Source organism: Diceros bicornis, chromosome 6 (assembly GCF_020826845.1).
Source record: "Diceros bicornis minor isolate mBicDic1 chromosome 6, mDicBic1.mat.cur, whole genome shotgun sequence".
Lineage (NCBI taxonomy): Eukaryota > Metazoa > Chordata > Mammalia > Perissodactyla > Rhinocerotidae > Diceros > Diceros bicornis.
In genome coordinates, this window is record NC_080745.1 from 61,115,015 (window position 1) to 61,140,450 (window position 25,436).

Sequence of the window (25,436 nt, forward strand, 5' to 3'; positions counted from 1 at the left end):
TGATAGTAGATTTTAAACATTCTCACTACACGCACACACACAAAAATGGTAACTATGTGAGGTAATAGATATGTTAACCAACCAAAGAGTGGTAAACTATTTGCAATATATACATATATCAAATCATGTTGTATGCCTTAAATTTACACAATATTATATGTCAATTAAATTTCCATAAAGCTGCCTACAATTGTTTTGCTGTTTAATATTGACATCACAGTAATCACTCATCTAAGTATTAATGTATGTGGTGGCCAATACAAGTGTTACACAGTATGGAGAATAGAAGGGATATATTTATGCCATGAAAATCAGAAAACTCTCCTTATTGGAGGTTGGATGCTCACTGAATGTTGAGGGAATAGGGTAATGGAGAGAGGAGACGCTAGAGAAGGCATTCCTGGGAAAGGGATGAAGGGGGAAGAGGTGAATGATGTCCCAGAGAAGTGGGGGTGGCAAACGACAGCACATCAGCAGCCAGATGGTCTGCCCTTCTTCAGACAGGAGTGAAGCAGAGCTGGTAAGAAGGTGGCACAGAAACAAACCCATTGACAACTGGAGTGGTGTCGACGTCCTTTGGGTCAGCCACAGATTTCAGGGTAAATTTCTATAAAATGGTGGTCAGGAATAAAAACAGCTGCATGTGGGCCAGGCTCTCTCCCACACAAATCCGTTTTCCTGAAAATAATAAACACAGAGGGTAGATACTCCTTGGACAGTATGTTTCTGATTGGCGCAAAAAGAACTCACAGTAACTAATTGATGAATGATTGATTGGATGGATGGATGGATGGATGGATGGATGGATGGATGGATGGATGGATGGAAGGAAGGCAGGACAGCTAGAATGGTGGTTAGATAGACAGATGGACAAAAGACAGACTCCCATGTTATCCACCTTAACATGTCTTAATGGACACCCTGTATTCAACAAATATTTATTGCATATCAGCTCTATTCCAAGCATTTCATTAGGTAGTCTCACTTACAGTTATGCTATTTTGACATTTTGGGTTTCCATAAATCTTTTCCTGGAAACAAAGCCATGTTGCTTGTGTTCCCTGTTCCCAGTCTGATGTTCCATGATCTTTCCTTGCATTCCTCACACTCTCTACTCTCAGTTTTAGCTACACCTACTCTTCATTAATCTTCAACATACCATGCAGTTTCAAGATTTATCTGATAGTGTTCCTTTTGGCTAAGATGCATTTTACTTATACTTCTCTTAGAAATAAGGTCAAAATTCATTTCCTCCTTACAATCTTGGTGATCCCTTCAGGCAATAGATTCTCACTCTCTCTGGGTTTCTTCAATGTCATATTCAGGCTTTCAATGAAACATGGATCACCTTGAATCATAATTCTCTATTTTTCTAGCCTGCTAAAATATGAGTTCTTGGAAGGAGGGCTCAGCCCTTGTCATCTTAGTATATACAATGCTAGACCCAAAAGTAGACATCAAAACCCAAAGATAAATGAAGGCAATGCCATGGCCAGAAACTCAGCAAACAGTCCAGGTGTGGCAGCTTCAATATTCAAAGGGGAGACCTGGATTGTAGGAAGATCAAGGTGCTCTGGAATCATTAAACGGTAATCTGGGGGTGGTGTCAAGATGGCAGTATAGGTGGACTCTGAATTCACCTCCTCCCATGGACACAAAGGACTTACAAATAATCTTGGAACAATTACCCCTGAGAGAGAACTGAAAACTGGATAAGAGGAACCCCTACAACATGCAACAGTCCTGACTGAGGTGGAAGAAACAGAAATACCCTCCTGGAGAGACAAGAGCCATCTTCCCAAGCTGCAGCACCTCTCAGCTGCCCAGGAGCAATCCAAAGGTACACAGCCTTCCCTGGAGGAGTGGGGGACCTGAGCAGGGACTGTTGCCGCTATAAGCATTTTTTGGACCCAGCACAACCGAGACGAGTGTCATAATATCTGGCTTTGCTGGCTACTAACAACAATGGGGAATATCCCGAGAAGAGCTGGGACATAAGGAAATTAAAGCCGGCTCTTAAAGGGCCCACATACAAATTCACCCATTTCAGAAAGCAACCTAAAATCACCAGAAAGAAAGATGCACAGTTCTTTGGTGAAAAGAGACTCATCTGATAGGCTCTAGGTGCATCTCAGTGAGAGGTGAGATCTCTCCAGGGACTGAGACATTGGCAGGAGCCATTGTCGCGACCTGGTGCAGGCATGCTGACACAAATGCTGGCAGACGCCATTGGAGTTGTCCCTCTGACTTCTCCACCCAGGGTCTGACCCACCCACTAGAGCACTTATTTCATCCAGCTGAGCCAGGGCAAGTGCCCCAGGAACTGGCCCCACCCAACAAAAAGGCTCTGGCAACTTGTGAGCCTGCATAGGAGGGGTGCCTGGATGCTCTGCAGCCAGGCGAGTGGGTCCAATTCCGTGGGGCAGGGTATGTGCAAGGAGCGGGTGGAGTGTGTGGGACATTGGGAGAGTGTGTGGGGCCCCTGCCATGGGGCAACTGGGTCCACTTCAGGGGGTCAGGGGTGTGTACAGGACAGGACTGTGTCAACAGTGTGTGTGGCCCTGTGGGTGGTGGGACTTGCTAGCTACAGAAGACTTGTGCTTCTCAAACAGCCCCACGTTCCAAAGCCTGAAACAATTGGCTGCATCTCTGCCTGGGGCCAGCCCTACCCAGCTGCAATCCTGAGAGAGCTGACAAGAGCCTTATAGGCCAGAAGCCTACAGTAATTGTAAGCCCCTGAGCCTAACATCCAGCCATACTGGGAACCTATTCACTTAACAGAAAAACTGCAACAGGAATATGCTATGAGAACTTGCAGCCAACTGTGCTGGGGCTTCCCACAACTGAAAAAGAGAAGGAAGGATCCATAACAGCCACACACAGCTGAGCATTACATCCAGCCAGCCAAGGGGACAGAGTGGCCTCCCTGGGTATCTACTGCAAAAGCAACCCTGCCAAAACAGAAAGACATACATAGCCCACATGGGGGTCACTTCTGGAATATTTGGAACTGGTAATGAGAGAGAAGCACACTGCTAGGCCTCATAAGGCATCTCTTACATAAGGTCACCTCTCCAAGATCAGGAGACATAGCTGACCTACCTAATACATAGACACAAGTACAGAGACAGAGGCAAAATGAGGGGGCAAAGGAATATGTTCCAAGTAGTGAACAGGAAGAAAGCCCATAAAAAGATCTAAATGAAACAGAAATGAGCAATCTACCTGACAAAGTGTTCAAACAAAGAGTCATAAAGATGTTCACTGACCGTAGGAGAAGAATGGATGAACTCAGTGAGAAGGTTAACAAAGAAATGGAAAATATGAAAAAGAACCAATCAGAAATGAAGAATACAATACTGGAAATGAAAAATTCACTAGAGGGACTCAAAAGCAGAGTAGAGGATACAGAAGAATGGATCAGCAAGCTGGACAAAAGACTAGAGGAAATCACACAAGCTGAACAGATAAAAGAGAAAAGAATTAAAGAGTGAAGACAGTCTAAGGGACCTCTGGGACAACATGAAGTGCACAAACATCTGTGTCATAGGTGTCACAGAAGGAGAAGAGAGAGACAAAGGGGCAGAGAATCTATTTGAAGAAATAATAGCTGAAAACTTTCCTAACCTAAGGAAAGAAAAAGACATCCCGGTACAGGAAGCACTGAGAGCACCAAAAAAGATAAATCCAAAGAGGCCCACAGACAAGACATCAGAATTAAAATGTCCAGAATTAAAGATAAAGAGAGAATCCTAAAAGCTGTAAGGGAAAGGCAAAAAGTTACATACAAAGGAAACCCCATAAGGCTATTAGCTGACTTCTCAACAGAAAGCTTACAGGCTAGAAGAGGGTGACATGATATGTTTAAAGTGCTAAAAGGAAAAAACCTACAACAAAGAATACTATACCCAGCAAGGTTATCATTCAGAATGGAAAGAGAGATAAATGTTTCACAGACAAGCAAAAATTAAAGGAGTTTATCACCAAGAAACCAGTCTTACAAGAAATGGTAAGGGGACTTTTGTTTAAGAGGGAAAGAGAAGACCACAAATAGGAAAAAATTATCTATTTCCATGATAAGAGGGTAATAGATACAAATGCACAAAAAAGAGGTTAGATATGATATCAAAAACAGAAAATGTGGGAAGAGGGGAATAAAAGAGTAGAACTTTTAGAAAGAGGTCAAATTAAAGAGACCATCAACTTAACATAGATTGCTATATCCATAGGTTCCTATATACGAACCTCATGGTAATCACAAACCAGAAACCTATAATAAATACACAAAAAAACAAAGAGAAAGGAACCCAAACATAATACTAAAGAAAGCCTTCAAACCACAAGGGAAGAGAGCAAACAAAGAAGAAAGGAACAGAGAAGAACTATTATAACACCCAGGAAAAAATGGCAGTAAGTACATATTTATCAATAACTACTTTAAATGTCAATGGACTAAAGGATCCAATCAAAAGGCATAGAGTGTCTGATTGGATTAAAAAAACAGGACATGCTGCATACAAGAGACACACTTCAGACCTAAAGACACTCACAAGCCAAAAGTGAAGGGATGGAAAAAGATACTCCATGCAAATGGCAATGAAAAGAAAGCTGGGGTAGCAATACTCATATCAGACAACATATACTTTAAAACAAAAACTGTAACAAGAGACAAAGAAAGGCACTATATAGTGATTAATGGAAAAATCCAACAAGAGGAAATAACACTTGTAAATATCTATGCACCCAACATAGGAGCACCTAAATATATAAAACAATTATTAACAGACATAAAAGGAGAAATAGACAGTAAGACAATAATAGTAAGGGAATTGAACCCTCCACTTACACCAATGGATGGATCATCCAAACAGAAGATAAATAAGGAAACATTGGCCTTAAATGGCACTCTAGACAAGTTGGACTTAGTAGATACAAAACATTCCATCCAAAAACCAAAGAATACACATTCTTTTCAAATGCACATGGAACATTCTCCAGGATTGATCACATATGTGGCCACAAAACAAGTCTCAATAAATTTAAGAAGATTGAAATAAACCAAGCATCTTTTCTGACCACAACAGTATGAAAGTAGAAATCAACAAGAGGAAGAAAATCAAAAAAGCCAAAACTATGTGGAGATTGAACAAAATGCTACTGAACAATGATTGGATCAATGAAGAAATCAAAAGAGAAATCAAAAAATACCTGGAGACAAATGAAAATACGACATGCAAAAATTTATGGGATAGAGCCAAAGTGGTTCTAAGAGGGAAGTTTATAGCAATATAGGCCTATATCAACAAACAAGAAAAATCTCAAATAAACAATCTAATAGTGTGCCCAAAGGAATTGGAAAAAGAAGAACAAACAAATCCCAAAATGAGTAGAAGGAGGGAAATAATAAAAATGAGACTAAAAGAACAGTAGAAAAAAGTCAATGAAACCAAGACATGGTTCTTTGAAAAGACGTACAAACTCCACAATCCTTTGGCTAGACTCACCAAGAAAAAAAGAGAGACGGTTAAAATAAATAAAATGAGAAATGAAAGAGGAGAAATTACAATGGACACATCAAAAATACAAAAGATTATGAAAGAATACTATGAAAAGCTATATGCCAACAAATGGGATAATCTAGAAGAAATGGATAAATTCTTGGAACCATACAACCTTGCAAAACTGAATCAAGAAGAAATAGAGGATTTGAATAGGCCAATCACCAGTAAGGAGATCAAAACGGTAATCAAAAACCTCCCCAAAAATAAAAGCCCAGGACCAGATAGCTTCCCTGGGGAATTCAACCAAACAGTCAAAGAAGACTTAATACCTATGCTTCTCAAATTCTTCCAAAAAATTGAAGGGGAGGCAAAGCTTCCTAACTCATTCTACGAAGCCAACATTACCCTGATACCAAAACCAGACAAGGACAATAGAAAAATATGAAAATTACAGGCCAATACCACGGATGAACATCGATGCAAAAATCCTCAACAAAATACTAGCAAATCAAATACAACAATACATTAAAAAGATCACACATCACAATCAAGTGTGATTTATTCCAGAGATGCAAGGATGGTTCAACATCCACAAAACAATCAATGATACATCACATTAATAAAATGAAGAAAAAAAATCACATGATCATCTCAATAGATGCAGAGAAAGTATTTGACAAGATACAGCATCCATTTATGATATAAACTCTGAATAAAATGGGTATAGAAGGAAAGTACCTCAACATAATAAAGGCCATATATGACAAACCCACAGCTAATATCATTCTCAATGGTGAAAAACTGAACGCTATGCCCCTAAGAACAGACACCAGACAAGGATGCCCACTTTCACCACTCTTATTTAACATAGTATTGGAAGTCCTAGCCACAGCAATCAGGCAAGACAAAGAAATAAAAGGGATCCAAATTGGAAGGGAAGAAGCAAAACTGCCACTATTTGCAGATGACACGATTTTATATAGCGAAAACCCTAAAGAATCCACCAAAATACTGTTAGAAATAATAAATGAATACAGTAAAGTTACAGGATACAAAATCAACATACAAAAATCAGTGGTGTGTCTATACAATAACAACGAAGTAGCAGAAGGAGAAATTAGGAAAACAATCCCATTTACAAAGAAAACAAAAAGAATAAAATAACTAGGAATAAAATTAACCAAAGAGGTGAAAGATCTATACACTGAAAACTATAAAACACTGTTGAAAGAAATTGAAGAAGACACAAAGAAATGGAAAGATATTCCAAGCTCTTGGACTGGAAGAATTAAGAGAGTTAAAATGTTCATACTTCCTACAGCAATCTATAGATTCAAGGCAATCACTATCAAAGTTCCAGCAACATTTTTCACAGAAATAGAACAAAGAATCCTAAAATTTATATAGAACAACAAAAGACCCCAAATAGCTAAGGGAATCCCAAGGAAAAAGAACAAAGCTGGAAGTATCACACTCCCTGATTTCAAAATATACTACAAAGCTATAGTAATCAAAACTGCATGGTACTGGCACAAAAACAGACACACAGATCAATGGAATAGAATCGAAAGCCCAGAAATAAACCCACACATCTATGGACAGCTAATTTTTGACAAGGGAGCCAACAACATACAATGGAGAAATGAAAGTCTCTTCAATAAATGGTGTTGAGAAAACTGGACAGCCACATGCAAAAGAATGAAAGTAGACCATTATCTTAAATCCACACAAAAATTAACTCAAAATGGATTAAAGACTTGAATGTAAGACCTGAAACCATGAAATTTCTCAAAGAAAACATAGGCAGTATGCTCTTCAATATCAGTCTTAGCAATATATTTTCAAGTACCATGTCTGACTGGGCAAGGGAAACAATAGAAAAAATAAACAAATGGGACTACCCCAAACTAAAAAGCTTCTGCACAGCAAAGGAAACCATCAACAAAATGAAAAGACAACCTAACAACTGGGAGAAGATATTTGCAAACCATATATCTGATAAGCGGTTAATCTCCAAAATATATAAAGAACACATAAATCTCAACAACAAAAAAACTAACAACCCAATTAAAAAGTGGGCAAAAGACCTGAACAAACATTTCTCCAAAGAAGATATACAGACGGCCAACAAGCACATGAAAAGTTGTTCAACATCATTAACTATCAGGGAAATGCAAATCAAAACTACGAGATATCACCCCACTCCCATCAGAATCGATGTAATTAACAAGACAGGAAGCAACAAGTGTTGGAGAGGACATAGAGAGAAGGGAACTCTCACACACTGCTGGGGAGAGTGCAAACTGGTGCAGCCACTATGGAAAACAGTATGGAGATTCCTCAAAAAATTAAGGATAGAACTACCCTACGATCCAGCTGTTCCACTGTTGGGTATTTATATTGTGTATTGTATTCACAATAGCCAAGACTTGGAAGCAACCTAGGTGCCCACCCAGGGACGAATGCATAAAGAACATGTGGTATATATACACAATGGAATACTACTCAGCCATAAGAAACCATAAAATCCAGCCATTTGTGACAACATGGATGGAACTTGAGGGTATTATGCTAAGCGAAATAAGTCAGAGGGAGAAAGTCAAATAGCAAATGATCTCACTCATAAGTAGAAGATAAAAACAACAAACAATCACATAGAGACAGAGATTGGATTGTGGTTACCAGAGGGGAAAGGGAGAGGGAGGAGGGTGAAAGGGATAATTCGGCACATGTGTATGGTGATGGATTATAATTAGTCTGCGGGTGATGAACATGATGTAATCTATACAGAAATTAAAATATAATGATGTACACCTAAAATTTATATAATGTTATAAACCAATGTTATGGCAACAAAAAAAAAAGTGTAATCTGTCACATTCCCAAGGTTTCCTTGACCTCCACTTACCAGCAGGAGGCTCTGACATCCTTGATCTAGAGCAAATACCCCACTCCTCTGGACCATTACCTCTGTTAAAATGTCCTGCTTCTCTTCTTTCCTTTTCCTGTGCCTCAAATATCCTTTCTTCTGTTAGAACATTGCTTAACACATTTTATGCCTCACTTTGTGTGTGGTATGAGAAAGCAGGAAGGAGGAAGCTCCTGCCTTCCCCCTGGTTCACACAGCCTGTCCTTCCCTCTCTCACAGCACTAGTCAGACTGGATTATAATTACCTGTTTATTCAACTGCTTCATTAACTGGGATGTGAGCCCCTTGGGTGCCCATTCTGTGCTTGTGGATACTTGTATCCCCAGAGCTCAACCTAGAGATGGGAGGCACCACATGTAAAGTACCCAAAATTATAGACTTAGATACCTTCCTTAGGGAAGGTGAGGACAGTCTTCATGAGGTTAACCTTCTAGAAAGAGTTTTGGGTGGTACAGTGACATATATTGAGGCAGAACTCATTCAAACTGTTCTCTAGATTTCTTACTTTGGAAGAACTAGGTCAGCTTTTCAAATCCCACTACTCTGGGCCAATAATGAGAAGTATCATGAGGTGGTAAAGAGCCTGAGCATTGGCAATGGTGCTCCTGATCATGTACAATGAGGAATTCTATGAATCCAAGGGCAGACACTATGCAATTTAACTGACCTCGTGAAGGTAACTTGTCCCCTGAAGTACCTAGGGAAATAAATTTTTATTACCTGCTGAGAAAGGCATGAAGTAGTCACTCTTCTTAAAGTTGCCATTCTTGTCCAGGAAGTGGCCAGGGTCAAACACCCCTGGGTTGGGAAATTCTTTATCATCATGCAGCACAGAAGTCAGGGATATTAATATGGTGGTGCCCTGGAACGAATAGACAAAGATAAACTGAGTTATAATGAAGTCATGGAGCTGGAAGAAATGGAAATTCCACAGTCCAATCTTATGATCTATAGATGAGGAGACTCAGGTTCAAAGAAGAGCAGTGACATTTCCAGACAGACATACCGAGTAATAAACAGGCATGATTTTAAGGCCAGTGGCAGTGATCTTGCTAAAGTAGCCACTAATTACACTGGAAGTACTGAGTGCTTGGGTACTTGAATGCCACACCTAAATCCCACTTCTATTCCTTATTAGCATATTTAGACACTGGTGTATGTCCCCACCTGCTGCTCCATTTCATCATTTCAGTTTTCACACATCATACGTGTAAACTGTTGTTTAAAATGGATGTCTCTTTTTGCTCACGAAATGTACTGAGTGTCTGTTCATAAGGAGTTTTAAATAGAGGTCTGATCTAATTAGAAATTCTCTCTTCTGGGATGATAACAACAAGCTCAGAAACAACTATTGAGTGTTTATCATTGTCACAAAATTTGATTCTCTTCATTTAAAAATGTAGAGGAGCTCTTCATTACAGATGACTATCACCCAAAAAAAAAGTAGTACAGATGATAAATTAGAAAAATTATCATTTTTCAACAATAAACATCTTCAGTTAATGCTAAAACTGTTTGGTGAGTGATTTGGGAAGCTGGATATTCACAAGGTCTTAAAATGCCATGCTGTAGATTTTTATTAGTTACATGTGAAAAACAGACCCTCTGCAATGGAGGAATCTGGCAGATACCATCCTATTAAGTGAGGAACACAGTATCAACAATAATGGGATAAGTGACATTATGGGTCCCTGCCTCCTCAGTATAATTCAATGGGACATATACACCAACTGTATAGTTTTCTTGCCAAAATCATAACTGGAATACAATCTCTAGAAGACAATGACACAGAACTAGACTGAGGAACATTTGATACGACGATTGGCCTGGAATCTTCAAATATGTCACTCTATTGAAAGGGAAGTAACAACCAAAAGAAAGAAAATCATTCTTTTTTTTTTTAGATTTTTATTTATTTATTTTTTTCCCCCCAAAGCCCCGGTAGATAGTTGTATGTCATAGCTGCACATCCTTCTAGTTGCTGTATGTGGGACGCGGCCTCAGCATGGCCGGAGAAGCGGTGCGTCGGTGCGCGCCCGGGATCCGAACCCGGGCCGCCAGCAGCGGAGCGCGCGCACTTAACCGCTAAGCCACGGGGCCGGCCCCAGAAAATCATTCTTGATTCCAGGGAACTAAAGGGATAAGAAAATCAAATTATATGGTTGTTCCTTGATTGAATACTAGATTGCAAAAGAAAAAATATTTAAGAGTATTTTCTAAAAACTGGGAAAATTTAAATGTAGGCTTTATTGTTTGATAATATTGTATCAATGATAATTCCTTGAATGTGAATGCTATTATTGTCATGTAGGAGACACGACATATACATTGTTTTTAGAAAATACATGCTGAAATATTGAGATGTTAAATGTTTTTAGAAAATACATACTGAAGTATTGAGGTATTAAATGTGATAGCTAGATATCCAGATATAAAAGTAGATATATACACATTTTCATATATATATAATATATATGTACATATGTTTTTAAATATTATTTAGATTTAAAACTTTTTAAATACAAAGTTGGGGGAAAATTCCATCCCCTGAGTTTATCATATATAAGGTCCATAATTTTGATTTTAAAGTATTCCCTTGTATGTTTTTACACAATTAATATGTGAAAATGTCTCTTGAAGCAGATATGTTTTCCACAAATAGTGCTGGAACAATTGGGAATTCATAAAAAAAGGAAATGATGCATGACCATTACCCTGCTCTATAAATAAAAATTAACTTGATCTGAACGTAAGAGCTAAAACTATAAAACTTCTAGAAAATGGTACGGGTAAATCTTTGGGAAAGTGTGTTGGCAAATATTTTTTAGATAGGACACAAAAGCACAAATAATAAAAGAAATAATTGATAAATTGGACTCCATTAAAATTAAAAACTTCTGTTCTTTGAAAGATGATCTTAGGAAACTAGAAGAAGAAAAAACCACAGACTGGGAGTAAACATTGTAAAGCATACATGTTATAAAGGACTCATATTCAGAATATATAAAGAGCCACAACAATTCAACAATAAAAAAAAATCATAGAAAATAGGCATATAATTTGAGCAAAGATTTTAATAAAGAAAATACACAGTGGCCAATCAGGACATGATTAAAAACCATACATTATTATTCATCAAGGAAGTGAATGTAACAAAATATGATATCACTACACAACCACTATAGTAGCTAAAATTTAAAAAGACTAACCATGGCAAGTGATGGAGGGTACATTGAGCAATGGAACTCTCATGGATTACTGGTGGGAATGCAAAACAGCACAACCACATTAGGAAACAGTTTGAAAGTTTTGTATAAATTTAAGCACTTAGGCAACAATCCCACTGTTAGGAAGTTACCCAATAAAGACATTAAAATATATGTACACACAAATATCTGTATGCAAATGTTCATAGCACTTTTATTCAAATAGCCAAAAACTGGAAACAACCAAAATATCCACTTCTGGTGAATGTATTCTCAATTTGTGGAATTCCACATAAAGGAATACTACTTCACAATAAAAGGGAATGAACTACTGTTACATGCAAAAATAATAATGATTCTGATCATGCATTTTCTTGGCTGGGAAATAAGAACTTAAAAACATGCAAGAGGCACAATCTGGGCACATGAAATACAAAGAGTCCTTCTACAACTCAGAGAAAGTCATCCTTCCCCAAAAGTGTTTGATCAGCCATCACAATATTATCTCTAGGCAGACAATTTTAACCTCTTCTTACTTTTCTGCTTCAGCCCATTAAATTTGAACATTTGTCTTCTTCAATGTATAAGTATAAAATCCATTAAGAGAAACCTCTGGATCCTAATGTATTTCCACTTTCAGAATTGTTTGAAGTTTTAGAAAGGGTTATGATATATACCCCACAGAATTTACGATACTCCCAAAAGATTGTAGAGTAATACCATATAATCAAACACATTGATATTTTTTAGCAAAATATAAATATTCACACAAAGTGGGATAACTACGAATATAAATGGTTCACTTAATTTCAAGTCAGTTTTTAACTACCCAATGAAAATTCACCAAACTTACATTTTATTTATGTTTTCAGGACTTTTAGTATTTCAAAGTTGTGGATAAGGGATTTCTAACCCCACATAAGTAAAAAAATTTTAGGTGCAGTCTATCCAACACAGTAGCCATATGCCACACACTGTTCTTTATATTTAAACTGAATTAATTAAAAGTAAATAAAAGTTAAAAATTAGCTCCTCAGTTGCATTAATCACATTACATGCCCTCAATAGGCATATGTGGCTAGTGGCTACCGTATTGGACAGCACAGATATAGAACATTTGCATCACTGCAGAAATTTCTAGTGGACATGGCTGTCTTACACCAGTTGTCAGCAAACCACAGCCCATGCAAATCCAGCCTGCCACTTGTTCTTGTAAAGCCCATTAGCTAAGAATTTTAAAATTGAAAAAAAACAAAAGAGGAATAATATTTTGTGACAGGTAAAAATTACAGGAAATTTAAGTATTACTGTCCATAAATTTTGGAACAATCTTATTTCATTTCTGTATGGTCTATGACTGCTTTTGTGTTACAATGGTAGAGTTAAGTAGCAGCAACAGAAACCCTATTGCCCCAACATTTACTATCTGGCCCATTCCAGAAAACATTTGCCAACTCCTGTCATAGACCGTCTCCATCTAGCTCAGTGGCTCCATCTTGTGGTGGAAGAAATCATTTATCTGATTAGTAAGAAGGTAGATACAATCAGCCACGCTGTGTTGCTTATTTCTATACTGGGCTGTTCCATGCAGGAGAGAATGGGTCATTCCCTTGGGCTCTGGGCTGTCTAGACTCAAAAGCCACCAGGTACAATGTGATCTTCCATGTAGAGAAATTGATGGGTGTGCTCAGCAGATGCAATGCTCCCCTCAAGAAGGTCTCCAAATCTGATGTAGTAGACGGGGAGACTGGCAATCCCCATCTGATTCCTCAGTTTATTTCCCATTTAGTTAGTAATAGGAGAAGAAGCAAGTTTTACTAATATTACTCTCATGCCCCGATATTAAAAAAGAAAAGTCTTTGCCTGGTTGTGTTTTGTTGTTGAAAAAACAGTAGAGTTGAATTCCTAACTTTTGCATCAGATCTGTGATCATCAGGGCAAGCCCATTGCTTCTTGGTAAACACCTTGATTCCCTCTTCCCCAGAAGACAGCAATAGTAATTGGAACCCTACAAAACTTACAACTCTTTTTCCCCCATGGAAATAGAATTTTTAGTTATATTATTTTTTATTTAATAGTAATATGTGGTGGCTTCAAGTGGAATGGAGTAGCTTGTATCATACCAATTATAAAGTCTGAATAAATACAGAAAGCATGTGTTAGAAGGCAATGGAAAGCTACTAAGAGAAAAATTTTTTTCAAAATTCCAGAGTGAGAGAATTTCAGAGAGCTCTTCTGACACCTACACTCAATTTTAGACTGTCTTCATTTCCAATTCTGAATCAGAGCAGGAAGCATTACATCATTCTGACTGCCTAGTGGAGGAGAGAAGAACTCTTTCTAGAGGAAGATAAACATCTCTGAAATGTTCCATTTTTTCATATATAACATCTTGTATTTAACCAAAACTTATTAGGCATTCCAAAGACACAATTAAGTGGCCAGAAAAAGAAGAGTGGGAGGAAAAGACAATAAAAAAAGACCCAAACTAGGTAACAATTCCCACCTCATTTTACAAGGCCAGCATTACCTTGATATCAGAAATCTGACCAGAAAATTTTGAGAAAGAAAAATCACAGACCAATCTCTCTTATGAATATAAATATAAAAGTCCAGAACAAAATATAGCAAATCAAATCCAGCTGTGTGCTTATGCTTATAATATGTATATTTAATGGAAAAAGGGAGGCCAAAATATACGACTATATCAATAGATGCAGAGAATCCATCTGACAGAATTATTCACACATTTGTGTCAAAATATCATACAAGAGGCCAGCCCAGTGGTGTAGTGGTTAAGTTGGCATGCTCTACTTCCACAGCCCAGGGTTCGCGGGTTTGGATCCCGGGCGCGGACATATGCACCACTTATTAAGCCATGTGGTGACAGGCGTCCCACATATAAAGTAGAGCAAGATGGGCATGGATGTTGGCCCAGGGCCAATCTTCCTGAGCAAAAAGAGGAGGATTAGCAACAGATGTTAGCTCAGGGCTAATCTTCCTCACTAAAAAATATATGTATATATCATACAAAAATAAGGGAAATTGAACTTCCCTAACCTATAAAGAATATCTACCAAAATATACATAAAACATCATTATTAATAGAACAGTGTTAAACCTCCACCTCCTCCTGGAGATCAAAAATGAAACAGGGAGGTCCACTAGCACTACTTTTTTGAACACCATCCTGAAAATCCTAGCCAATGCAATAATGCAATAAAGAGAAAATAAAATCATGAGTACCGGAAAATAAGACATAAAACAAAACAAATTGACAAACAAAACTCATAGATACAGAGAACAGACTGGTAGTTGCCAGAGGGGAGGGGGGTTTGGGGGAGTGGACAAAATAGGTGAAGGGGGTCAAGAGGTACAATAAGTCATGGGGATATACTGTACAGCATGGTGACTGCAGTCAATAATATTGTATTGAAAATTTAAAAGTTGGTAAGGGTATAAATCTTAAAAGTTCTCATCACAAGAAAAAGATTTTTGTTAACTTTATATGGTGACAGACGGTAACTAGACTTATAGCAGTGATCACTTTGCAATGTATAGAAATACTGAATCATTTTGTTGTATACCTGAAACTAATATAATGTGTATCAATTATACCTCAATATAAAAAACAAATAAAACAAGTATTAACAAATACATAGAAATTCCAAATGAATCTACACATAAATTATTAGCAATGATTAGTAAATTTAGCAAAGTGTCTACATAAAAGGTCATCAAAATAATAAAATTAATTATATTTCCATATATCATAGCAAATAAAGGGAAAAGACATTTTTTTAATTACACAATTTATGATAGTGTTAGAAATATTACTCCCTATGAAGAAACTAACAAAAGATGTGCAAGCCATTGCACTGAAAAGAAAACATTATTGAAAAAAAAAAGTTCAAAAAATTTGGAAGCATATGCCATATTCATGAATTCAAAGATTCAACATGTCAATTCTTTCCAAGATGCCAAGTCTTTTCTAATTGATCTTTAGATTTAATGTCATCCTGACAAACTCCCAGGAGAGTGTTTTGGGAAATTAACAAAGCGATACTAAAATTTATTTGGAAATGTAACAGCTAAAAGTAGCCAAAACAATCTTGAAGAAGCAGAACAAATTTGGAAGACTTACACTGTCAGCTATCAAGATCTGTTATAAAGCTTTATATCCCAAATTGGGTACAATACCAAGTCCTTCAAGCTGCCAAATATATGATTTTTGCATTTCTCTGATCTTGTGTTGCTAGAAGAGCGGAACCATGTTGTGAATATGGGAACTTCAAGGGTGTTGAGGTCAATATAATATAAGAAACAAATCTTACCTTAGGGTTGATGTAGTTTCTGAATTTAATATCACAGGTCACTGCATGGGGCAGAGAGACGGGACTGAGACCAATGTATCTCTGGATCTCGTGTATTGCGGCATCCATCTAGGGCATGTGGCTCCTGTCCTGCAAGCAGGGGCTCCGGTGTCTGCCAATCACACGGTCAATCTCCTCCTGGACTTTAGCTGATAAGATACAAGTAAGACTGAGGGAAAAGAAGTAAAATGGCACATTTGCCACAGCAATTCAGGGTTACATTAACATTTATGAAGTTGTCCCAACATATAAACATAAGTTATATGCCCAGAAGGACCCCTACACTTAGAGAATTGCTATAATATAGATACATATAACTATCCTACAAGCTAGGCATTAGATGTATCTGTACATACCTATACATTACCATGAAGGATAATTAATACAAACAGAAATGATGAAATTTTTCAAAATATGAAAGTTATCACATTATTAACTCAAGAAATTATTGTCACTGCAGAAAGAAAAACAGGAATAAATATTAATTTATATCAAAATAATATACAAGTTTTAAAAATTAAATTCTACTAATGGATCTATACATATGTATGTCTTTGTGTGTGTTTGCATGTGTGTATGTGCAACTTGCAATGGTACCCCCCTTCAATCTCCTACTACCCAGATGCAGCCTCTAAATCATTCTAGTAGTTTCTTCTGAAAAGTATATGCATATTTCTAAATAATGACTCTATTTCTGTTTCTATTTATTCATTAATCCAACTTTAGGCAATATTTAATGAAGTCCTAGTATGAGAGATAAGGATTTACATCTCCATCTCCACTCCATACAAAATACACACGAACAGATACACACACAAACACACACACAGACTTCCCCTCACTCCACTTTCACCTATATACTTTGATTATATCAATACACATTGTTTACACTATTATAACCATATAAATATTGTTCATTGATAACTATGATTATTTTCATTTTGTATATTTCAAAACTCATTTTTGAACAATTTTTATCAATTCCTAAATTTCTAGCTGTCTATTTATAATTATTTCCAAATGTTCAGGCAGATGTTTTAAACTCCTGGTAATAATTTTCCAAAGGCTCAAACTTCAGATTATCAATGACTTCTCTGTTATTAACTTAACTTCCCTCATACCTGCCTTATCTACTAAGTACAATCTGAACTGGTTGTTTCCCAGCCCTGGTGCCAAGTACCCTCCCGTGAAACTTTCATCCCCCTACATGAGGTCTTCTGATTCCTGCAGTCCATGACCATGTCTGACTTGGTTTCAAATATTTGGATGGAGTATATCCTCCAAGTATCTTTTTGAGAAAGTGGAAAAAGGAAGTAAAATTTTTGGCAAACATGCACATAAGAAAATATCCTTTTTCTATTAATACACAAGATGATAGTTGCTCTTGAGAATTCTGATATCTTTCTGGTTCCTAATCTTTTATATATATATTATTTATATTATATATATAACTTGATTTATCTCTGAAAGCTTTTAGGATTTTAACTTTACCCTGATGTTCTGAAATATCATGACTATATGTCTTGGGGTGGATGTTTTTATTTCATTTACTTTGCTAAACACTTGGAGAGGACGTTCTATCTTGATGGTGGAATATGCAGGTCTTTCCTTTGCAGCTATGCCTTCTCTGAAGTGTATATTTGCTTGCTAGTTTCAGGATGAAGGTTGGAGAAAAGAGCTAAGAGTCTCAGAAGTCAAGAGGAGGACTCTGACTTATCCCCTCTTTTTAACTCTGTGCTTCACATTCCCTGACTCTGCACAGTGTCCCTGAGTGCAGGCCTCTTAGACTCAGTTTCTCTGGAGTAACAGTCTCTCTTTCTTGTGAGAAGAAAACAGTTACCTGCTCAAAAAAATTGTAGAGAGAACCTGTACAACTGTACAAACCTGTACACACTGTAGAGGTGTAGAGCGTCTTGTCTTCTGCCTCATCTCCCCTAACTTATTAGACACTCGGTTCTTCCAAATAGTGAGAGTTTGGGGACTTGGGGGACACACATTAGCTTTTCCATGTTGATAAATCTTCTTCTGACATTTAGGTTACAACTTCATCCTCTCTGCTGAGGTACTTATCACCCTCCCTTCTGCTCTCTGTGTTTCGGAAATTTGTTGAAGACTTCTTGGCTACTTCCTGTACTCCTCTTCTCCAACTTCAAAGGACTAAATAATTCTTATCTGTAATTAGTTTATAATCATTGCAATGAGATCTTGACACAAGAAAAGATAATGTGTGTGTCTAATCTGCTATGCACAACTGGAACTCTTTTGACGTAGATTTTTAAAATAAACTTGCTCATGAAAGATAAAATTATTTACCCAAAGAAAAATTCTTATTTTGCTAAACCCAGTTTCCCAGAAATAGACTTTTGCAATAATAAAATTCCTTTAGGCATATCCTCTGCTTAAATAACAACACCTTTCTTATGAATCTCACCTTTTAGAATAATCCTCAGACTGTACAGATTTTCCCAGGCCTACCCACTAAATTTCTAGAATTTCCCCTTATGCTTCTATAAAAAGAGTTTCCATCTTCCCTACCCCAGCATTAGAACACTGTATTTTCAGATGAGGAAAGATTTCTGCAAGAACATACTGACCATTCAAAGTGGCCTTTACTTAAGAAAACCAAATATGCAATCTTAGGCCAATTCATGATGGGTGTTGCCTGACACAAAGCACCTGCCAATGGAATCCAGACACTGCACCAAAACTTGATTGCTTTCCTACTACCCACACTGTCCATCATGTCTCTCAGTCACCAACCTCTGTTGTGCAAAGTTGTCTCATTTTTATCCCTTCATTGAATTTGGACAAGTTACAGCTAGTGGCACAGAAATTTCAATAATGAAGCTTCTCTAAGGGAAATAAGATGCAGGACACTAACCATGTCTTACCAGATTTCTATTCTGAAATTCACCCTGTTCACCATGTGTAGTCATACCTGTGACCTCTGGATGCTTTATCAGAAGCAGGAGTCCATATCTCAAGGTGGTGCTCGTTGTCTCCATCCCAACAGCAAATAAATCGGATGCAGTGGTTATCAAATTTTCAATAGTAAAGTCAGACTGTTGATTGTGCTTTTCCTAGGAACGATTTAGTACAATTATTTTACAAATTAGTTTTCCAGCATATTTAATTACAATGAATACAAAATAACTTGGATTGTTAAAGTCAAGCCATCATAGAAACTGAGTAGCACAGTATTAGAAAAAACTACTGTATGGTGTGGTAGACTGCAGATTAGTTGACCTAATCTTCATTTCCCACCCCCTTACTCCTTGATTGCCTAAAAATTCCGTTCGCCACTCTTTTTGCAGTTAAGAAGGCCATGCAACAAATTTTTTGTAAATGAGCTGTAAGCAAAAGCCTGTTAGTGCCACTTCTATTTCTTTCTTCTTACTCAAAACACAGTTGTGAAAGTGAAGGTGAGGCAGACATCATCTTGTCACAGCAGTATTTAAGCACGAAAGTGAAGGTCTGAATACTAAATATGATGAAGGAAAATGGAAGGTGCTCATGTCTGTGATGTTTCAGGGCTACTGTACTAACCCCAGACAGACTCACCACAAGACTCCTTTGTATGTAAGATAAACAAGCTATTTGTTTAAGACATTGTTAATTGGGTTTTCTCTTATTTGTGAACAAACACAATCCTAATTGATAAGAATGGGTAAATTTGGGCCATATCATGGAAGATGTTGAAAGCCTAAATCAAGAGTATGCAAGTCTATTCTTCTGTAAAAAAATTTAGTTGGACTCAGTGTTACCTACAGACTCATTATGAAGTTGAAATTGTGCAAAAGCTAATATGGCAGCACATCTTAGAACACATTATAGAGAAAGAGAATGGATTCAAAAATACAAGAAGGGGCTGGCCACTATAGTATTCCAGACGTGAGGCAATAACAAACTTGTTCTAGGAAACAGTTGCAGGAATGAATAGGAACTAAAAATACAAAGGACAACACAAACATGAAGACAGAGTGAGCATTAATTTTCCAGAAGAGATGAAGTTGAGGGTAAGGGTAGTGCATTCGCTGAGGATAATGGACTGACTAAATGGAGCTCTCATAAATTGGTGATTGGGAGAGGGAAAGCACTTGATCAGGACAACTAAGTTTGATTTAGGAATGAGGGGATTATGTGACACAGAATTTACAAAGGGTTAATTTTAAATATTGACTGGAGGGTCAAAATATATATATATATATATTCTAACCAGTCCCTAGGCCAGCTCTTAATTTAATGATGCTCTTATAATCTCCAAGTGACCTGTGGCATGTCTAATATCATGTAATCAATAACATTAAGACAGACTTGGGGCCAGCCAAGTGGCATAGTGATTAAGTGCACATGTTCTGCTTCAGCAGCCTGGGGTTCACAGGTTTGGATCCTGGGCACAGACCAATGCACCACTTGTCAAGCCATGCTGTGGCAGCGTCCCATATAAAGTAGAGGAAGGCGGGTGTGGATGTTAGCCCAGGGCCAATCTTCCTCAGCAAAAAGAGGAGGCTAGGCATCGGTTGTTAGCTCAGGGCTAATCTTCCTCACACACACACAAAAAAAGGCAGACTTAATCCTCTGAACAGGTGTACTTCCTAGACATACACAGTCTATTAGCATTGGCTTTCCACAGTTTTCTAAGCTTGTCAAATCAAAATTACCTTCAAGTCAGTAAGAAGAGCAGTGTGAAAGAAATATTGTTAAGAATGCATTACTAGAGTAACGCCACAATGATGGCAGAGTAGGAAGTTCCAGAAATCACTCCCTCCACAGAAACAACTATTGTCCTCATATGAACTATCTGAAGCAACTATTTTGGGAAACTGGAGTCTAGTTGAACACTTATAGCATCCAGGGGAGTGCTTGATGAGAAGAAAGTTGACAAATTTCAGTGTCTGACATAGCACCTACCCTTCCCCACACACCAGCTCCCCTGCAGGAAGCACTGAGGACAGTGGCCCACACACCTGTTGCAGATTGGTATCCCTAGAGTGGGCAATAGGGACCTTGCCCTACAAAAATCAGGGCATGTTTTTATCACTTGTTTTTGATCACTGAGGGGCCAGCACAGAGGCTGGCCGTTGTATAAATCCCCACAGGCTGAACAAACATCCCCAATGGCACAAGGGGATTAAAATGAACAGAATGATGTTTTTTCTATTCTTATTGGATCCAGGCATTTGAGGAAATCTCTGTCAGGTCACTGACTGACTGTGGAGATCAGTGACCAAATAAGATTAAAAAGTTGTTTGGAAAAATCACTAAAGAAATGTATTACTGAAGACTTCATCCAGTGACAACATCAATCCCTGGGAGCAGAAAGAATCTCATTTCCAAAGTTACCACATTACAATACTCAAAATGCACAGTTCTCTACAAAAATTACAAAGCATTCAAAGAAATGGGAAAGTCTGGCCTATTAACCAGAAAAATAAAGAAATTAACAGAAACTATCCCTGAGGAAGCACGTACATTGGACTTACTAGAAAAAAACTTTAAATTAAATGTATTAAATATGCTCAAAGAGCTGAAAGAAACCACGGAGAAAGAACTAAAGGAAACTAGGAGAACAATAATGAACAAGCAGAATATGTTAATAAAGAGATGGAAAATATAAAAAGAACCAAATATAAATTCTGGAGCTGAAAAGTATATAGCTGAAAATTTTTTAAAAATTCACTAGAATTGTTCAACAGCAGATTTGAGCAGGTAGAAGAAAGAAACAACACACATAAAGACAGTGAAGCTGGAATTACCCAGTTGGAGTAGCAGAAAGAAAAAAGAATGAAGAAAAATGAGCAGAGATTAAGGGACACCATGAGATGTACCTATATACACATTATGGGTGTCACAGAAGAAGAAGAGAAAGAAAGGAGCAGAAAAAAATATTTGAAGAAATAATGGCTGAAAACTTCCCAAACTTGATGATGAAAATGATTTGACATATCCAAGAAGCTCAATGAAATCCAAGCAGAATATACTCAAAGAGACCCACACCAAGACAGATTTTCATTTAAAAAGAAAAGACCAAGAGAGTATCTGAAAACAGGAAGAGAAATTTACTTGTCGTGTACAAAAGATCATAAAAAAAGAGCTCATTTCTCATCAGAAACAATAAAGGGCAGAAGACAGTGGGATAATATATTTAAAGCAGCAATGGAAAAATGACTTATCACATGAAAAGATCACCAAAAAAATTAATAACATTCCAGTTTCTGTCCCAGCATGTAAGGAGCTTAGAAACTGCCACTTCATCCTAACAACAAACTGAAAAATCAATAACTCTTCTTAGATCCATCAAAGAAGTGAAGTCACAGAGAAAACCACTGCTTCCAAAATTGGAGAGACAGAAAAGTAGATACAGAGAATCATGACTTAGCAGAGCAGAAACCCGTGAGCAAAACCTCTGTGGGAACCAGTACCAGGGTAGGAAAACCTAAACTGCAATAACCAATTGCTGAAGGCTTAGTGTGGACAAGTCTGAGAATTAAAAACTCCAGGGGGACTCAATCATATGGGGACCCCCACTCTTGTGTGTTTTACTTTCAGGAACTCTAACAGGTCCTCACGGTTAATATCAGAGAAAAGTATCATCTTGCTTCTGGCACAGAGAAAAGGAACTATTTTGAAATATGCAAGAGCATTCAGTTGTTCTTCACAAGGTCCGCCCTCAGAAGAAACTGTTTCACCAGAGCCTAATCTGCTTGGGTCTTATCAGAACCTTCTATACTTGGGAAGGAGAATACCCTACTCCAGCTGGCTCTAGGCTTCCACAAGAGAGAAGAGAAATACAAAACTCCGGTCCTCTCCAGCCACTTTGTTCCACCTAAGGAGAGAGGGTAAAAAGTGAGAATTGTGGTGAAGTTCATAGTCCAGGGACACAGGCTCAAAAAAAGCAATGAGACCTAATTATAACTATAGAACACTTCCCCACACGCACACACTTTGCCACTACATTACTGATGGTCTATTTATCACAGATTTTTTTACCCAATACATCATGTGTGCCTTTCAACAAAAATTCCAAGACATGTGAAAAGGCAAAGAATGCAGTTTGAAGAGAACATCACAACCAGATTCAGATATGACAGGAATGTTGGAATTATCAGACCAGGATTTTGAAACAACTATGATAAATATAGTAAGAGCTCTAACAGATAAGTAGACAACATGCGAGAACAGATGAATAATGTAAGCAGAGAGATGGAATTCTAAGAAAGAAATGCTAGAATTAAAAACACTATAACAGAAATGAGCAATGCATTTGATGGGTTCATTAGTAGACTGGACACGTCTGAGGAAAGAATCTCTGACTTTAGGGTATGGCAGTAGAAATTTCTAAACCTGAAAAGCAAAGAAAAAGCAGGCTCAAAAAAAAAAAAACATAAAAAAGTATCCAAGAATTGTGGGACAATAAAAAATGTAACTTACACATAGTGGGAATACTAGAAGGAGAATAAAAAGAGACAGGAATATAAGCAATATTTGAAGCAATAATGAGTGAGACTTTCCCCAAAATTAATGTCAGTCACCAAACCAAAGATCCAGGAAGCCCACAGAACACCAAGCAGAATAAATGCCAAAAAAAATAACAATAATAACTCTACACGTAGGAATATCATATTTAAACTTTAGGAAAACAAAGATTAAGAAAAAAACTTGAAAGAATTCAGAGATAAAAACAGCTTTCCTATAGAGGAGGAAAGATAAGAATTATATGAAACTTCTCCTCAAAAACCATATAAGCAAGAAGAAAGTAGAGCAAAATGTTTAACATGTTAAGGGGAAAAATGCCACCAAGAATTCTGAATCCTGTGAAATTTTCCTTCAAAGATGAAGGAGAAATAAAGACTTTCTCAGACAAACAAAAATTGAGGGAATTTGTTGCCAGTAGAACTGCCTTGCAAGAAATGTTAAAAGAAATTCTTCAGAGAGAAGGAAAATGTTATAGATCAGAAACTTGGATCTACATAAAGTAATGAAGAGCCTCAAAGAAGGAAGTGAAGGTAAAATAAAAATATTTATTTTTTAATTCTTAATTGATCTAACAGAAAACAGTTTGTTGAAAATAATAGCAACAATATATTTGATTATGTATGCTTGTGTATACATATGTTTATGTTTAAGTGAAATATATGACAGCAATGACACAAGAAGTGGGAAGGAGGAATTAGGAATATTTTGTTATTATAAGGTACTTGCACTACCCATGAAGCGGTATAGTGTTATTTGAAAGTGCACTTGGATTCATTGTAAATGTGTAGGGAATAATCAAGGGCAACCACTTTAAAAAGTAGGAAAAAAAAGAAGTATAACTGAAATGCTAATAAAAGAGAATACAGAATTATATAAAATGCTCAATTAAAACCAGAAACGGCAGAAAAAGTATGGAAGATAAAAATGGGGATAAAAACAAGGGCATCAAATAGAAAACAATGGCAAATATGGCAGAGATTATTCCAACTATATCAATAACCATCTAAGTGTCAATAGTCTAAATACACCAACTAAAAGACAAAGATTGTCTGAATGGATCAAAAAACAAACCCCAACTACATACGGTCTACAAGAAATCTACTTTAAATATAAAGACACATGTAGATTAAAAGTAAATGGATGGAGAAAGCTGTACTATCTAACACCAATCAAAATAGAGCAGAAATAACCATATTAACTTCAGAGGAGACTTCAGAACAAAGATGGTTAATAAAAAGGGGCATTACATGATGATAAAGGGATCAATATCCAACAACATAACAATCCTTAATGTGTATGCACCTAACAACAGAGCATCAAAATAAAAGAAGTAGGGGCTGGCCTGGTGGCAAAGTGGTTAAGTTCGCATGCTGCGCTTTGGTGACCCAGAGTTCGTGGTTTCGGATCCCAGGCACGGACCTACACACCACTTATCAGCCCATGCTGTGGCAGGTGTCTCACATGTAAAATAGAGGAAGATGGGCACAGATGTTGGCTCAGGGCTAATCTTCCTCACAAAAAATAAAATAAAATAAAAAAATAAACGGGGCAAAAACTGATAGAACTGCAAGGAGTAATACATAAATCTACTATCACAATTGGAGACTTCAACACATATAGATTAACAGAACAGAATTGAAAGTCCACAAATAAACTCTCTCATTTACAGTGAATTGGTTTTCAACAAGGATGTCAAAACTACTCAGTGAGGGAAAGAATAGTCTTTTCGATAAATGGTGCTTTGAAAACTGGATTTCCCTTTGCAATAGAAGGAAGTTGGATCTATACCTCACACCATATATATAATCAATTATTTTATTGAAGTATTATTGACATACAACATTATGTTAGTTTTGAGTGTACAACATAGTGATTCAATACTTGCAAACACTGTGAAATGACCATCCAGATAAGTCTAGTTTCCATCTGTCCCCTTCTAAAGTTGTTACAA

At 37.2% G+C, this 25,436-nt stretch overlaps 1 pseudogene; it reads right to left on the minus strand.

Moving 5' to 3' along the window:
• Nucleotides 1-496: 496 nt before the first annotated feature.
• The window catches only part of LOC131407285 (cytochrome P450 2C9-like), a 42,651-nt pseudogene continuing 17,711 nt past the window's right edge, over nucleotides 497-25,436 (minus strand).